We start from the raw sequence: 19,360 nt of genomic DNA on the forward strand, positions 1-19,360 counted from the left end.
TAGCATGGAGTATTTTTTTTTCTGTAGTATATTTCATTGCATTACATAACATACAGCACTATGCCCAGGTCTTATGCAATCTGAAGAAAGGGTTTCTAAATTATGTATTTACAAGTAGATCTTCATGTATTAATAGAGTATATTCTCTAAGTTATTTTAAAACAATAATCGGGTCGCATTATTAACAATATTAGAATTCCTAAAATTACAGTGAAGCCATAAAATAAAAATATAATTCTTGGGTTAAGGTTCCAGAACACACACACTGGTCTTTAAGACTGGAATGTACATACAGGGTGTCATTAAAACAAGAATCTGTGATATGTTAATTATTTTGAAACTATTTTTTATCTGACAACAGCACACTTATGCAATCTGAAGGCTCAAAGGTCACCCACCTTCAACACTTGTGTCTAGCTTTATTACATTGGCTGCTATTTCTTCAGATTTATATTTAAATAACATACTTTGGTCAATGAAAATATTTGAAGTCTTTTCTTTGTACATTTGTCAGGTAAATAAAGGTTCAGGAGAATAAAAAAAAAGCACAGGTGCTTGTTTTAATGGCATTTTATAACATTTTTTGTAAATGGGGTTTGTGTGTATGTATGGGGGGTATATATGTATATAAAGGATCATATATATGTCTTTGCTTGGCTTGAACATCGGTTTCAACCAACAAACCCCGAACTACTCTGGAGCTGTATGACAGTGACATAGTGACACTTCATATAGATAATGTATCAGACAGTGATGTGTTTAAGTTGGTCCTCTCTCTGTACCTCTATAGCCTCTTTAGAGACAACTCTGAGAACTCACTTACAACTAGTTCATATATCATTTCAATTACAGGTCAGGTGGGGGAGATAGATAGTGACTGACTGTACATTTTCTCAGTTGTAAGTATTAGAAGGACTCATACTGGACTATTATATACTTACAATCTATTTCTTCAAATGACTTCTGACGATCAGTGTCAGGATTGTATCATTTGTCTGCAATTTTTTTAAGTACCTTTGCCGCTCAAGTTTTAAATCCCATATCCAATCCTCCTGGGGAAAGTATGACTTCCCCATGTTGGACTTGGTGCTACATGCCAATCATGCTTCTAACCATGGGATTAACTTGTTTATTAAATAGACATCCAGTGCAACGACTATGAGTTTGTTCCTCGACTTCTCAGTGCTCTGGATGGAATTCAGCAGCACCTGATTAAATTTAACAATACACTGATTCAATAAACTAACTGTAAACACTGTGCTTCCATAAGCTCTGGAAATGATTAAAATCACTCAGTCACATACATAAAATCAAAAATCAAATTTATTATTTACTTGTATATTTGCACAATTTACATAATATGAAAGTTTTTCCAAGCAAATACATGTTTACAGCCCATTTAAAGAATTTAAATAAAATTTTCAGTTGTGACCAAAGATTTTGTACAGATGTGTAGTTATTTGTTTATTTATTTTCCCATTAAAATGGCTGTACATTTTGTAGAGAGACAGATGGAACAACACATGCACAAACACATGCACAAACTCACATCCACCCACACACACACACACACACACACACACACACAGTCACACACACACACATTCACGCACACACACACATTCATGCACACACACACATTCATGCACACACACACAAATAAACACAGCCAATTGCTTAGAGATAATAACTTTTTGATCACCATTAAGATCTGGGACTGCAGCCCTAGAGGTCACTCAATTTACAGATAAATGTTGAACAAGCCCCTTGACTGTTACCAGAGCCTACAATAAAAAATGTTTAAATTGTTCTCATGCTCTTTCACAAAAGTATTTTTCACACGTCAATTCTTTCTATTTCTACTGGAATAATGATTAAATCTAATGATTTTACGTTGTCAGTGTTTCAAAACAGAAAACAATGTCGTTTTTCGCTTGTACCACTGATGTTTGCCGATGTGAACATAAATTACTGACTTTTTGTTACAGTGACACTTATGCTCATGTCAGATTGGTTTGGTGAATGTCATACAAACTAACATTTAAAGATTCAGTTACCTGTACATTTCATGGTATTATAATATGTTTTTGCATTTACTAAAAAGGTCACTTCATGCCACAGATCAGTTGAAATTTTATATAACATCTATCACAATTCAAATTACCTATCATGGAATTGCAACAGCCAAATTACAAGTGATATGTGCATGTGTGTATCTGTGTGTGCGTGCACAAGTACACACGCACTCTCTCTCTCTCTCTCTCTCTCTCTCTCTCTCTCTCTCTCTCTGCCTTCCAAAATTAGGTTTCATTTAATTCAGTTATGTTTGTGTAATTTAAAATCAAACGGATAACTAAAGAGCTTACAGACATTTGATTCAAGTTCTCTAATGATTAAACAGAAGACGACAGAGGCAAGGGAAAAGCACATGAGAAAAACAAATATGAGAAACTGAGCAGAGGGAAAAAATATCATAAAATGGATGCATTATTTAAATGAATTAATCAAAAATATACTTTGAAGACACTGAGTAAAATATCTGTGGATTACTATGAAATTATGATTAAAGTATGTCACAAAAAACCTTTAGTAAAGTATTAAAATGAAAAAACAAATAAAAATTAAACTGATGCCATAAACTGCAGCGAACATATGTACATCTAAGGCACTTGTCAGATGCGCTTATGATTATGCATGTTACAGTGGCAGGATAGGACAATGTTAGACTTTCATATCGTTATATTTAGTAATTTATTTAAACTAAATACAATCAGTGTAAGTAGGCCTGTGCCCAGTGACTGACAAAAGAGTATCAGGGGCTGATATAGGCCCCAAAAGAACTAAAAATTCCTCCCTGCTCCCTATGTAGTGCTGATGAAGAATGATTAAATATTTACACACAAATAATTCATTACACAAATGGCCATTTATATACAATTATAAGTATCACCACTTCATAGTTTTTTATTTTTTTTTTTAGTTTTAGTTTAGTTTTTTTTATTTATTTATTTATTTTTGTGGAGGACTGTAGAGGAAGGAAGGTTTCCTAACTTGCAGGGCTCTATAAAGTGTGTAGGCAGACATTTGTGATGTAGCCTTCGATTTGAAGAAGTTAAAATGGATCAGCAGGGCCGTTTTCCCTGTCCATTTTACAGCCTTCCTCTTCAGTAGTACAATAATAAGGGTTAACAGAAGTTCGTGGATGTAGCTCAGCTGTAAAAAATGAATTATAATGCGTTGCGCTGATCCAGAGACGTTTTAAAAGCGAAATATATTCGGACGAGGAGCCTCCAGTCGATTCAGAATCAATACAATTTTTCTACGGGATGTTTCTGCAGCAGGTAACCTCACGATGTGTAAAGTAGTGAGAAAAATATAGAATATAAATATAAAAAACACCTGCCATGTTCTCAAACTTTGTTAGTATTAGGCCTAGACGAATGTCTAGTTGACGAATTTATTGATTTTTTTGCAGTAAGCTTGACAACACGTTAGCCAGTTAGCTAAGGTTAATCAGGTTGGTATTGATACTAGGCTGTCTAGCGCTAACCTGCTAATGACCTTTAATGTAACGTTACATAGATAATAAACCATGTATTTTTTTTAAGAATAGTGGCTATTTTGATCATTTTGGGTTGTTTGACTGAACTGTTGCACATTTATTTTTTTTATTTGTCTGAAATATTTATATTATTTCTAAGTTAGTATATTTTCATGTTAAATTTAGCATTGGACCTAACATTCAGTAAGTGTTGGAGCCTTTAAAATCTCTATATTCCTTATGAACCAGTGTTTTTCCTCTTAAGATATTCTAAAAATTAATTTTTTGTGCAGTTTTCAACATTTGTTTAATAAGAGTTCTCTAAAGAAAATGTAGCATCTGCATTGTAGACAAAAAATAACTAGGTTTAAACTTATGTGAATACCTGCTGTCGAAGTACTGTTGTTGGCAGAATATTGATTCATGTGTTTTTGTTCTTTCAGCATTATTAAAATAAAATGGTGGGGGGTAAATGAGGGCGGTGAATGAGGAAGACCAGGAGAGGAGCACACGCGTGAGGACAGAAAATTAAGAGGTACTGTAAGTGAATTAATCAAATCAAAAGAGAACTCTGGACATATCCTGGAGACTTCGGATGTGTAGATAATGAAATTGACAAACATAAAAAAAAACTAAAAAGGCAATAACCAGAAGCGCACACATTCATCCTTTTTGCCAAGGCGCAGAACCCATCTGCAAGCAGAAAACATCATTGCAAGGGAGCACCCCTCTCTGCATGCACAAACGCATACAACCCATACACCTTGTCTTTCAATAAATTGAATGTGGGGACAGTAGCAGTGGAAAATTGATCTGGTGCTGCTCCCCACAGCAGAAATGCTCCCTGTTGAAGATGCCCTCCCACCAGTGGCCACTGCTCTGTTTGCCCACAGAACAGAAATGCTTCCACACAATGATGATTTCTAGATTGTGAACAGCTCCTTGCATTCTTGCACCATCTACACATGCTTAGCCCCAGTGTACCAGTCATACCAGATATTTCTGTCCACAGGGTGGTCCTCTGATAACCCCCCTCTGGGATTTATATTAGCTTTTAAATAAAAAAAATGTTATAGGTTTCAAGCTTTTATTGCTGCTTTAAAATAATTCAAAGTGTTGTTGCACTAAAACTGGACAATTTAGTATGCTGTTCTTCAAAAAACAAGCACAATTCCTTTAGTAGATTCTGCCATTTCACCCTTGGTAAAAGTTGTTGCTAATCTGCAGTGTATTGAGGAAGGTATAGTCTATTAGATTTCCCACTGTGAATATAAATGTTTAAACATTGGATGAAGACATGTACTGTTAGGAGTCCAAGCTTTCAAGGGGCTACTGTAAATTAAAGTTGATCGGTCGTTACCAATATGAATTAGAAATTAATAACTCAAGCAGGCCTGTTCATGGACTTACAGGGTTACCACTCATACACAAGTTTACACAAGCACAGATATGTAGAGTATTCTGTAGATTATCAGGAGAACGTTGTAGCATTGTTGTTTATTTGGAACCATACATACCATTTTAATCTAATTATTTTTAAGCCTGTGCCAAGTCATGCAAAACTAGACTATCTCATGCTGATCTCCCTCTCAGGAAAGATAGCATCACTGAATGTTTATGTAAACTTTGAAGCCTAAAGGGCACAATGCTGGTGGCTCCATTGTACACACACTGGAATATATTGTGTAGTTGCTGATAGATATTTCTTGTTATTTCTGAGTGTGTATGTTGCTAAGTGAGTACATTACAGAAGCAAAAACACATTTTTAACCTATTAACAGGTTTAAATGCCTTAATTAATATACTGTGTCAAATTAACATTGAGGTCACATTCTATAAAAAATATAATGCATGCATACAAAGGGCACTTTTACATTTATTAATTTAACTTGTTTTCATGAACTGCTTTAATACCTGTATTCCAATCTGTGGTTAGATCCTGGTCTTTTACTTGAAGTTAAGTGATGTCAAATAGTTTTTGAATAGTTTTCTATTTTAATTATTTATTTGTCTGCCTCCACCACTTTGGAGCAAATCCATCATTCAGCCTGTCAAATCTTATTCAGCATAAATATGGGTGATGCTTTTTAGCTCATGATAACAGTTGTTTTTTTTTGCATTAGTGTTTGCTGTAATATCTTGGTGGTGCATTCTTCCTGGTGCAGCTGTTACCACATTAAAGAGCCTGTGGATTATATTTTCATTCCAAATAGTTAACTCAGATGATTTTGACTATGATGAGCTGGACAGTTTTCAAGGGCTGACTTGCCAAATTGCTAGGTTTTGAATTTCAAACTCTTTTTAAATGTATGCTTACAGCATTCATGGCATGCCATATTGATTAATTGTGGATATATAGACCACAATGCTTTTTTTCTATGAAGCAGTTAAATCGAAAACAAATTGTATATCACAATATTTCATAGGGTAAATGGTTTTTGTAGCTGGAAATATTTTATACTTTACTGTGTGAAAGTTGGTAACTGTTGCTCATTAATCGACTGTGAACACAAAACCTTAATGTTTGTATTAATAGAACGGTTCCAGTCAGGGCATTATTGTCATGGGCTGATTTGCATGTGTCTGTTAGCTCAGTAGACAACACTAGTACATTTTCTCTGTGCATGTTCATAGTGCTTTCCTCAAAGCTGTTTCTTGTGTTATCTAAAAAACATGGATTAAGGATCGGATAAAATTCAGTCTATTTGATGGCTGCTACAACTCTTTATTTTTGTTTTAAGCTGTGCTTTATACTTATGCATTGTTATAGACGGAGATGGTGAAATCTTGTGATTTGAGGCATGCGTGACAGTTTAGGCCTGCGGTTTAAATTACCTGGTGACTGTAAGCTTTTATGACTTGTTTGCGTATACCTCCAATGTGTAAAATATTTTAACAATGATTTTTGTTCAGTTAATTGGTTTCAATTCTTATCTCTCCAGATCTTCACCATATTTCTTTTTAACCTTAAACTTGCTGGGACAGACAGACCAGATTCTCAAGGGCTTTAAAGCATATAAATAACTCACCGCCATAAATCTAGTGGATATAATTTAGTAGCGTAGGTTGTGTAGTTGAAGCACAGCGGTGTTCTGTGAGTCTGATGAGTAATGGCACAAGATTAAAAAAGAGGTTTTTTTCACCTAATGTGGAAATGGCCGGCTATATTTGGGCTAATCACAATCACAAATTTAAGCCTTTTCATATAAATAATAGTGAAAGACATTTTGGCCACGTCTACAACTAATATAGGGCAAATATATTAACTATTTTCCCTTTTGCAAGTGCCTGTCAGGTGACACTTTCTTGAAGGCCATTACCTGTGATCCATTGTGATCAAAACTGTCTGCAGCTGAATAAAGATAAAACAGAGATTATTCTATTTGGGAACAGCAGTGAGAGGCACAGATTGGCTGCATATGAGGGACTTGAGAACCCTTAAATCTAACAAACTTGCTCAAAACCTATTAATGGGCGCAAAATGCAGTCCTCACTAGGAGTAAAGAGATCACACTACTGGTTGTTACTGGTCTGTGAATGTCTTCATGATGTAGGAACAGTGTATTTATCAGATTTGCTACAGAGATATGAGCCGAGGAACCCCTCAGATCTTTAGGAACTAGTCAGTTAGTTCTACCTCAGGTGAAACCTAAGCACGGAGAAGCAGCATTTAATTGCTCTGCTGCTCCTAAATGGAACCGATTTACAGAGAACATTATAAGATCCCCAACTTTACATGTTTAAATAAAGATTAAAAGCATTCATATTTTAGCAGGCTTACAGCTCAGTTTAAAATATTCTTTATTTATTCTGTAACAGCACTTTACAGCAGCAGTATTTTATATCATGATTTATTTTTGATTTATTTATTATTGCACTTTGTTTTAATTGCTTTAAAATAGTTTTAATTATCTTTAAAAATGTAAATCTTTCTGCTGTAATTTTGCTGTTTTATCTGTACAATTGGGGTCTTTGTTTCTTTTTGTTGTTAAGATTAATTAGAAACAGCGTATTTGTAAATCATGGTGATTGCTTTGTAAAATCCTAAATTTAAGGGAATAATACACTGTTCAGTCTGTCTTAGCGATGCTAGGTTTTTCGAAAAAATGTTTTCAAGCTTCCGATGCTTTGAATATGTTTAATTCACCCTTCCACTTCCCAGGATGTGCACTTCCAGGGCTCTTCAAGGATGCTCTCAGGTAATTATGAAATAATTGCGACAGGCCCAGTTCACACTTCTGTAATTATAAATAATGGATATATTTGCCTTAGCTACTTACAGGGCCAGTGTGCATTGTTTGACTATGTACAGATCATGATTGCTTTTCAGAGTAAAAGTGCAGTGTGTTTAGAAATTAAATGTTATGCGACAGCGCCATCTGATGGTCATAAAGGTCCAAACAGATACTGAGAGTTTGATTCTTTGATTATTGAAATCTGAAATGCATAGTAAAGTCTATTTAAAATATGTCCAAATAGCATTTCTGTTTTAACTGTGTATGTGTATTTCCTGACCATACTAACCCTAACACTTTAATGCAAATTTAATGGACGTGACGTCAGTGTTAAACAGTCTTATAAATTAAAAGTAAAATAGTAACAAATAATTGAAAGCCTTTTTGTAGTGAATAAGGTGGCAGAATTTTAGAAAACTGCTTTCTGACAACTGCTGAGAAACAGCAAATAATCTGAATGTAATCTGTTGAACAGTTGAGAATAGTAATGTTTATCTATGGCCACTAGGTGGAGTCATTGTTCCTTTGAAATATTAATCAGTGAGGATAGTGAGGCGACTAGACAATCCCAGGTGAAAAGAAGAGGCATTTCATGTTTCATAATACAATAAGTCATTACTTTTATATCAGTTAAAATAATATTTTAAAATTAATTTCTTTTTAAATAACAATAAGTAATAAAAATATTTACAGAGCCAAATACAATTATCCTCATATTAATATTAGAGTGAGCAATATAGAGAAAGGCCTGATATTCAAATGCCTATCTTTCACGGTTGCTTTATTCTTCTAAATCAAAAATAGGAGAGTGAGTGAGAGAGAGAGTGAGAAGGTGTACTTTATTTTTTTTCATTATCCACAACAAAGTGCCACACCGAAACTGCAAGTCATCAATATTACAGTGTTAAATGGGGGGAAAAAAGAAAAGTTTGGGAGTGAACTTTGTCCTCCTCCCCTTTTATTCTCCAAAGCTGCAGTACCTGGTTCCAGATGGTATAGTTTTTTTTTCTGGCCATCTGTGAGAAACATGATCGATATCAGACGCTACGGCACTTGCCCAGCCCCAGATGGCACAATCGTTAAATTCTGTGCTGTAGTCTGTCTTCCTGCATCACTTAAAATTCCTGTTTTAAAAGGTAATGGGGTGCTGATAGTAAATCACAGCCAGGCGAGAGAGATGCTGCGAGGAGCTGATGAAGGGCACAAGTGTGCACTTATATTTGGAATGTTAGAGTACATTTTCCAGTAGTTAGAGCTGCTGCGTTTGTACATTACCATTGCAGTACTGCAACTATAATCATGGACTGTTCCTTTATTTCTTGTTCAGGCTGACATCAGCTACTGCAGCCTTTGATGAGCCTTGGCTCATTCACTGACATAAAACAATAAAGAAAATGAATATTGCACAGTAGAATGGAAAATATGCTCTTCAGCTTCTGGCGTGTTTTTATGATTAAGTAATTTTGGTATTATTTGTGCTGTTTGTATTTGATACAGCTTATGTGTGGAGGTCTTCATTGTGTCCAATAACTGCAACAAATATTCAAGGCTTTAATAGCCTTACTTCCACTGAATTTTGTATGCAACAGTTATTCATTAAACCAATGGTTCCCGAATCTTTTCTGCAGTGCCCCATTTTTGTAGATGACAATATTCTATACGCTGAACTCACTGCTATGCTTAAATAAAAGTCTATTTACTATTAATTAAATAGTACGTATTTAAATTGGTATAAAATCTAGTAGTACAAAGTACTTCACTGTCTCAACACTGGAAAGGGCCTGCTCCTGCTATAGACACATGACAGGTGTTGGGAGGTCTCAGAATGGATGATATGTTCGTAATGACTAATTGGAGTCATGGGGAGGTCTCAGTATGCATCAACATCTGCTGAGCAAGTATAACACACACAATACACATTTAAACCAGAATATTGTTCAAGTATGATGTTTTTTTGCTTTGAAATGCTTGTTCCAGGTATGTTTCAGAATACTGGAAAATGTAACTCTTTGGCTACTACTTGGGAACTTTTTAGCAAACTACAGCAGCAAAGCCACTGACTCAGAGGTTCCTGTACCAACGTAATTTGCATTCGTTTGTAATAAATTACAGTATTCTAGCGTGTCATATTGTTATACTTATACGTTTTTGGAAGGCATGTTGCATACCTAAGATATTGTAAGGAGTGTATCATGATAAAGCACGACAATCCATTTGGTTGCCAGGAACAGCAAAATGAAAGAAAATCAGGTAAGGAAGGAATGTTTCGTTCTGATATTTTGGCTTGGTGTTCCACTCCTGATTGGTCCTCTTCCATTCTGGCTGTGCTCTAGCACCACAACAAATGATCACTCACAAATGTTCCTCACAATGCTCTTCAAGGTTGTAGGCTTCATAATTTGTGATCCATGTGGGGTTTTTGCTGTCCAAGTGTTTTTCCCCTAAGATTGTAGAATTATTATTACTATTAATATTATTTATTTATTTTTTAATAAACACATGAATTTTAACTCTGCACATCTTCCTCTTGACTATTGTGATTACATCTAATGCTTAGATTAGAACATACATCCTGCCTACTTTTTTGTTGAATAAATCAGCATTCTGTTCCCTAAGCATTTGCTTACAGAATGATTTGAATTCAGCAAGAGATAAATGTAAACATACAAATAATGTAGAAGCATACATTTTATATACTTATACTCTACTGTGGTTGTGATAATAACCCCTAGCTAAAATGGGGAAGAAAAAAAACACAGAAAAATATGCATTGGTGTTACATATGCATAATTAAGTGAAAACATCAAGGTATGCAGATGTTTTCTAATTAGATAATTTTGCTACATTATGGTAAGTTCATTGCTGACAAATGTTCAATTACTTACATGTACAGTGCATAGAAAATGTCTGCATTTCCCTGTAAAAATGCCAGGTTTTTGGGATGTATATAAATCAAAATAAAGACCTTTTTATGTGACCTATAATATGTACAGTTCAACTGGAAAAAAGCCCCTGAAATAATTCACATATAACATAAAATCAATTAACTAAAACAATATGGTTGCATAATTGTTCACACTAATTTATAATTGAGGATGAGACTGCCTTCTGAATTAACCAATCACATTCAGACTTATGTTAAATAGTATTTGGTACACACCTCCCATCAATTAAAGTGACTCTGTTTATCCCCATATTTAGATAAAGGGGATGTCCATGATTGTGGGGAAATGCTGTTCTCTCTGGTTTGTTTACATTTAAAAGCTCTCTGTTATAAGGTGGAATGGTATGAGAAACTAATTTGTAACTCTAGTTGTTTTGTAGCACTTTCAGTCTGTATTTACTTTCATGCAGTTTGCCATCTCCTGAATTTGGAGACATTTCCATCTTAAGTGATGCAAAACAGCAGAAATATGTCAACATTACCCATCAATGAAGCAGGAATACAGCGATATCCTGATCTTGGTTTGTGCTTTTCAACATTTGGAGTTTCATTTGTTTAAAAACAGGAACAAGACATTTGTTTTTTACTCATTTACTAACACTGGGGCTTCATTAACACAAACAAATGGTTTCGAGCACACAAACAAACTGCAGAAGTACTAAATGGTGAGAGTTTTATGAAGTGTTTTTTTTTTTTTTATATGTCACCTTTTTAGGTTGTTGTAGGATTTTTCTGATATTTTATTTAGCTGTATTTCACAGAAAAAGCCATGATCTGCAGATATCTTACAAAGTATCAAAGAGATTTTATTGTTGAAACGTATCAATCAGGAGATGGATACAAAAACATTTCCAAAGCATTAGACATGGCACAACAGCAACTTTACCAAGTATTCATCTAAAATTAGATGAAAAAGCAAGAAGAAAACTGGTCCAGGAGGCGGCCAAAAGGCCAACAGCAGCATCTAAAAGAGCTGCAGGAATTTTGGGCAATTACTGGGTCTGTATTATATGTGACAACATTCTCCTCTATTCTTCATATGTCTGGGATGTGTGTTATGGTGTTTAGATGGAAGCCTTTAGTCACAAAGAAAAACATCCAAGCTCGGCTACATTTCTGCAAATAGCTTCATCATGCGTTCTCAGAAACATTGTCAGTGTGTTGGTACCAACAAGGATTCATATTCAGTACTTTTGTTAAGGAACATAATTGTAACATTCTATATTAACTGTAGATTTTTAAGTTGATTCCATATGCCTCATTCCATTTACCAAATTATAGTATTATATTTTACACACTTGTACACCAAAAAAACAAGGTGCCTTACAAATGTGAGGGAACTGGCTTATGATCTGATGAGACAAAGGTTGAACGTTCTGATCATAATTCCATATATTTGGCCTTTAGACAAGGTAAAGGGAGTAAAAAACTGTTCCAAATATTAATACATTTTGGCACAATCATGTTGACTCTGTTAGAAAGCTGAAGATGAAAATGAATTACAACAGCGGCCTAAAGCATACCTCCAAATCAACAAAAATATGGCTTCACCCTAAGATATATTTTGGAATGCCCTAGTCACAGCCCCGACCTGAATCTGATATTTTACAAATGACCTTTCCCTCCTCTTCAGTCTTGCACATTGCTGTATACAGATTTGATGAGAATTGTTTGGTAATTGGTATACAAAGTTCCTCTAATTTAAATATCATCTTTTTCTTTCATCCGAGAAAAACCTTCATGCTGAAAACTGGCCCAAATTAGATATAAGATGGTTATGGCAAAATTGATTTTTTTTTTTTTTGTAATGTATTGAAGTAGATGGGCAGTGATATAAGATCATTCAAAAATAGCCACTGAAGTGCATTAACAAAGGAGGCTTTTAAAAATAGCACTTTTTACTGCTACGATCTAATCTAATATGTCCGTTCTCCAGCACTCGTTACAGTAGTAAAAAAAAAAAAAAAAAAAAAAAAAAACTGGTCTGCCATTTGCAGCCTTTTTTACTTCTTTAATGGCTGTTCCAAGCCCTTTCACTCTCACCCAGTGTTCCTCCCCCTCTTCAGGAGGAAACTGAGGCTCTGCAGCTAGTGCAGCTGTCTTCTGTTTGACTGATGCACATTCCCTGCTTTCTCCTCTGTCAAAGGAGCACCTTCCTGCCGACTCAGACAGTTAGACAGGTGGGCCGTCATCTGCCCTTGCTCGTCCTGCTGAAAGCTAAATGCTAAAGACTGTTAGCAAGCTGCTTCGCCAGCTAAGTGTTTGCCAGCGTTTCATCCATCAAGCTCCAACATGTGGTGTGTTTCAGCGGTTTGTGTGAGGCACTTTCAGTGGTGCTGATGATATGAGATAGTGTTTAATAGGAGTCTTTATGGTATCTCAAAGCTTTCATGTGCAGTAATGTGCCTTGTCATGATGACAGCCTGCATGCACAGTACCCTGATAATCAATGCATAAGACAAAGCCATGGGTGATTCCATTTTATAGTTTCATTTCCAGGAGTTCCAAGACTTTGAGTATTTAACAGGTAATTTTTGTTTTACATTAATGTTTTTCATTCATTCATTCATTTCATTCATTCATGTTTTACATTAATGTCTTTCATTCATTCATTCATTATCTGTAAGCGCTTATCCAGTTCAGGGTCGTGGTGTGTCCAGAGCCTACCTGGAATCATTGGGCGCAAGGCGGGAATACACCCTGGAGGGGGTGCCAGTCCTTCACAGGGCAACACACACACTCACATCTATGGACACTTTTGAGTCGCCAATCCACCTACCAACGTGTGTTTTTTGGACTGTGGGAGGAAACCCACGCGGACACAGGAAGAACATCACATTCCTCACTGACAGTCACCCGGAGTGGGACTCGAACCCACAGTGTGACTGCGACACTACCTGCTGCACCACCGTGCTGTCCTATGTTAAATATGTTATTTATAAATGATGTTTTTTCTGATTGCCTGCCTATTTCATAAATTCATCCAGGCTCAAATGCAAATTTCAGAGACTTTTTACCTTCCCTGCTCCCACTTGTCAATGAGTACAGGTAAATGAAATGAATGAAACCCATTCAGTGATTATCTTTTCTGGATTCTGAGGTTTTATTTTTCCTTTTTGTTCAAAGCAGCTGGTTTGTCTTATTAATCCCGTAACCTTGTTGTCCTTTTAACAGTGAAAACATAGACAGAAAATAAGAAATAATTGAAGAGTGGTTTCTGATTTATACAAAGTACTGCTTAACTTCAACATGAAAGGAGGAATTCTGCTGTGCACTGAGTAAACATATGAACATGCATTTGTTTTTCTATCACTTTTCTGGGACTTGGGCAAACATTAACACACTTCAAAAGGCTTCTTTATTAACATAACTATTTTCCATGACATTCACCCATTACAGTGTGGGTTAAGATCAACGATCTCCAGTTGACATTTGGCAATCGCTCTGTGAACTTCCTCCTTGTCTCATCTACCATTAATTCTGGTTTAACTGAATTTATCGTCTGGTCAGTCTGACACCTGAGTGTGTACGTCAAAACCCAGAGATATGACAGATTACCATTCTACCAGGGCTGATGCATGCTCACATCCACCATAATGATAAATTAGCCCCTCAGTTAGTCAATATCCTCCAGAGCCATTAAAGGTAATGTAAAATTCATGGCAACGCTGTACGTGAAGCCATTGCAGGGAACATGGGTCAGTTTTGAGTTCATTTAACGGCGGTGGTGCAAAATGTCTTTGTGTTCAAGTTCTGTACAATACATTTAGAGCATTTGCATTATTGAGTAGGCTTAAAAAAGATGCTTCGTCTTGTGGCTGGACACTTTACAGGCTGTACAACCCCCTTGAGACATTATTGAATGAGGGCGAATGAGACTAAGAGAAAGAGAGAGGGGGAGAGAGAGAGAGAGATCACATTATTGAAATGCTTAGAAGTGAAAGATTTCCCATCAGATTCTTTTCATCCCTCTCCCCTGGCACTGGGCTGCTTAGAGAGCACTTTGCTATGTCTGATTTTGTTCCGTGAATAGGAAAGTTTGTCTATCCATACATATGTCTAGCCAGATGGGAATTGTTACTTCAAATCTTGGCTAAATGATCCAGAGGGACCTTCTTATCTTCCAGGCCTTTGTTATATAATGGAATCTTTTCAGTGTTTGCCAGAAGGAGTAATTTGACAAGGAAGGCACACTGAATAGAGGGCTCTTGACTAACTGCCTCTGTTGTTAAAGTAATTGGATTAATGTAGCTTTTCACAGTGAGCATTTAGTTATTGTTAGTTCGTCCTCTGCCTTGACTGTCCATGACCTCTGCACATAAGGACCTTAGAGTTCAGGAATGAAAGCTTTGAAATGGTTCAGACGTTTAAGTGTTTAAAAAAAAATATGCAGCTAGGAATTTGAGATGCCATTTTCAAAATGTAAATAGCCAAAGCTGTTTGACAATCAAAGCAATTTTCTTCAGATTTTTTACAATGACACAAAATAGACCTATTATTAGCATTAAATAATATACTTTACCTCATTGTTTGGGAATGCTAATAGAAGTAGGACACAGTAAAGAAAAGCCTAATGAGTCATTCAAGATTTTGACCAAACCTTTTTGAACATTTAAAGTATAATTAAAGCAATTTTCACAAAAGGACTTGGGAAAATGTTTGGTGAATCGGGTCCAAATATTTTCCTGATTTGCCCTTTCACAAATCTCATACAGTGTACATTTCCGTCTATAAGAAATGTTTTGCAGGAGGCATAGCATGAATTATTAGATTCCGGGTAATGTCCTATACAAACGTTACAAATTTTGTGCATGTTGCTTCACACATACAGCCCCTACAGGTAAAGTCCAAATCTCTGGGTTACAGTGCATGTGTGGTGTCTAAAACAACCTGAGTTATTCTCCCAGAAAATACGGTTTGTGATTGGTTTCATGAGTCTGTGTGGGAATGGTACTCGGACACATTTTAACCCAGAGCTTTTAGAGTATTCCTAGTTGAGTGTCTGATGTTTGATCATGATGAATCACAGCCTCTTCAGAACACTTGTCCACACACCAGACTAATGGGAAACGTTTCAAAAGTGGACTTTCTTTCAAAGGTTTTGACAGGTTGCTAGGAAATAAGTCATGGATGAGGACTCTGGGTGAGTTGGGTTTCTCAGACCGCGATGTGAACTTACATTTGGAGTTCTGGCCTATAGGCAGATCTGATCTGGTCTTATAATGTCTTCACGTAACATCTAAGAGAAATCCATGTGGAAATATATAATTGGAGTATTGTCACTATCCTGCCACAGCCATGTGACACTGTTTACATGCTCAAAGCACCAAGTTACTTAATTATTTCAGAGACAATATTTTGAATACTCTTTCTAATGTAATGAATACATAGATTTCTGTGTGTTTTTGTAAGTACGTGTGTGTGTTTATGTATAAAAAAGACACACACAAATTTAAGACTGTGCTGTGCCAAAAGCATTCAGGGGGAAAACAAGGTTTGTGATAATCATGGCATCATGGGGGTTCTGGGGTTTGGTCAGATGTTATGTAAGCCAAACAAATTACTGAAACTCAATTATAGGAACAGAAGCTGTTATGTTTTTCCTTCATTATATCATAAGGCACATATCCATTTTCCCACCTCCCCCGATTCCATCTCAGTTTTCATTTATAAAACTTTAAGCAATCACATCAGAGATAAACAACATCGGCCTACGCTGTTGTGAGTGTGTAGGACATGGAAAAAGAGAGATCACTTCATTTTAATAATTCAGAACCACCCTGAATAATGGAAAGAATGCATTTTTTTCAACAGAGTGATATGGAGTACGGCAGTGGTGAAGTGCATTTTGTGCACTTTCCCAGATCAGACAAGCTTTTAAAGTATCAAAGCAAATCAAAGCAACCAGGCACTCCCAAGCACAGCTGAAAGTAGGTTGATAGGAGTCTGCCTTATCTTGGTGTATGAGAGATGCACAAAAACAAACATGGGATGCTCTCTTGACCTGCTTCGACAATATAGATGCTTCTACTGATATGCAAATAGCAACCACGTCTGAGGAATCACTTTGAAAGATAATTGAAACGTTTCGCGGTGAGGCCATGGTTCAGTACACATGTGAGCGGGTATGAAACAAAAACGTTTCAAATTACTTCAGGAGCAAGCAGCCACTGATGATTGTCTGATGTCGATTGGTAGAAGAGGTTGCTGTGAATGGGTGTTCAGCTTATTGGGTAATGTAGTTGGATGGATCTTCTTTATTATACAGTCTGATTTGAATGTAGTAACAGAAGTGTCCAGTCCACAACTGGTAAGCATCTTGCATTACGGAATCCCTGCTCACATTCAGTGGCCTTCTAAAGAGAAAAGGTAACCCATAAATGTATTCTGCTGTCATGAAGCTTGGTAATTTAAGAATCCATTGACAGTTTAATACAGAATGATTTCAGAAGGGTGATGAATGAAAGCTTTGACCTAGACCTTGTCACAACAGTGTTTAATGCATAATGAAATTGTCATAATGCCTAGGCTGTAATACATACAGATAGGATTGTAATAGGGTATAGGCTTGTGTATTTTCGCTACCAACACAGAGCTAGTGCTGGTGTTCAATCAGGAGTAGGTAACCCAGAGCATGTCCTGCCTCTGAGTTCGCTAGGTCTGTGTTGGGTTTGTGACTGATTCTGCGCAGGTAACAGTGATGTCGCAGGTGGGAGCACGTTCGGCTGAATTGTACCCTGTTGAACATTGGGCCGGTGGATAAGTGGTCTCAGTGGGACCGAGTTTGCCTTGTTTTCCCTCATCCTGATGAGTGCTGTGGTGGTACAGGGGAATCTTGGCCATTGCTCGTAAGCACAGTAGTGAAGCGTGCCAGCCACCTTTTGGGATTCTCTGTTCTCCCTGATGTATCACCTGTGTCCTCCTACTGCTCCCCCACTATGGGTCACTCTGATGTCCCAACACTTGAGCTCTACAGCGCTGTACTTGGAGATGTACAGTTATATGCAAAAGAGCAAATCGTGATTGACCAGGGAACACAAACATTTTTAGCATTTTTTAAATATTTAGCACAAGTTCTGTTTATTTTCAGGGAGTAAACTATAGAGAAAAAAAAACATATATACTTTTTGTTTTATTTTAAAGTCAGTGTAAATCTGTGGTTCACTTCAGAGGGTCTGTAATTATTTACTCGGGGGGGGGGGGGTTTTGATTGAGGCTTCCTAGTTCTTGAAGTCTCCAAGTAAATCTCCAGGATTCTGGTATATTAGAAACCTAAAGATAGCTGTCTTATTACTCATTAATATTAGGGACGCACAGATTCACTACACTGGTTGAGATGTGAAGATGCCCAATACTGAGTGTCACAAGACAATATCTCGCACTGCATTTCTGAAACTCTGTGCTTGAGGGAAAAGCTTTCACCTAAATAGCCCCACAGTCCATCACTCTCAGCGGTCAAACGGACTGGCTCTCTGCACTTACACTCCCTCACTCAATACAAGGGGTGCTATTTCTCAGACACACATTTAGAAGCTGCTCTATAAGGGGGTTCTACTCTGCTTCACATTAATGATGCTGTGAGCTCCTGTTTTTAAATGCACAGCACTTCATTGAACTGGTTTATAACTTGGTCAAATACTCATGCTAGTCTCTTTCACTGTGTCTTTGCTCTGTCTGTCCCTGAGCGAAAGAGAGAGAGAATAGAGAATGTTTTCTAGTGTGATCTGCTTAATCTGCTTAATTGAATAGCTCGTTACACTAAAAATTTAAAAATGATTACAGGTTGATTACAGTTTATTTGATGGCTGACACATTTAATATATTTTAATATCTATTTCAAGGTCCTGCACAATTGTTTGTTATTTAAGTGACAAATTAATAGACGTATTTATTTTATATATATTTATCTTATGAGAATTGGCTACATTTTGTTTTACAAAATTGGTTCAAGTCAGTCCTAATGCCTTAAAGACTCTGGAAACCCAGAATTTAGAATTTTTATTTATTTATTTTAATTTATTATTTTTTAAAATTATTAATTTGTTTTTTTGTGTTGTGAAATGTTCAAAGATTAAATAAACAACACAAACAGAAATATGCTCAATCTCTCTTTAAAATGACCAAAATATGCTCCTCAGAGCTCTGAGAATGGTGTGGGCGTGGTCCAATGCTAATGACAGTGCGTGACTCGCAGCTCTCTATCACTGGAGAACAATGCTTTTTATGTTACTATGGCAACACACAGCATTGGGGCAAAGCGGTCCCTGGGTTTTTACTATAAACTGATTGTCATTTTACACAAGATCACATTACAGAATAAAATGGCACAGGCGGGTATAGTTAGCATTATACAACCGTTCATGTACGAACCTACAGACGTCTTTTGTGACGTCTGTGATGTGGTTTTGTGTAATTAATTAATTAATTAATATATTTGTATATATATACATGTTTATATATATATATATACACACACACACAAAAACCGGATTCCAAAAAAGTTGGGACACTAAACAAATTGTGAATAAAAACTGAATGCAATGATCTGGAGATGGCAAATGTCAATATTTTACTCGTAATAGAACATAGATGACAGATCAAAAGTTTAATCTGAGTAAATGTAACATTTTAAAGGAAAAA

At 36.3% G+C, this 19,360-nt stretch overlaps 1 long non-coding RNA gene across 1 annotated transcript in view; it reads left to right on the forward strand.

Annotated features, from left to right (window-relative positions):
• The first annotated feature begins 3,111 nt into the window (after positions 1-3,111).
• LOC136690681 (uncharacterized) overlaps positions 3,112-19,360 on the forward strand; it is a 45,824-nt gene continuing 29,575 nt past the window's right edge. The window contains exons 1-2 of the long non-coding RNA XR_010801748.1: positions 3,112-3,341; positions 3,985-4,076. This is a non-coding gene — a long non-coding RNA (uncharacterized lncRNA). The remainder of the gene's footprint in view (positions 3,342-3,984; positions 4,077-19,360) is intronic.

Source organism: Hoplias malabaricus, chromosome 3 (assembly GCF_029633855.1).
Source record: "Hoplias malabaricus isolate fHopMal1 chromosome 3, fHopMal1.hap1, whole genome shotgun sequence".
Taxonomy (NCBI): Eukaryota; Metazoa; Chordata; class Actinopteri; order Characiformes; family Erythrinidae; genus Hoplias; species Hoplias malabaricus.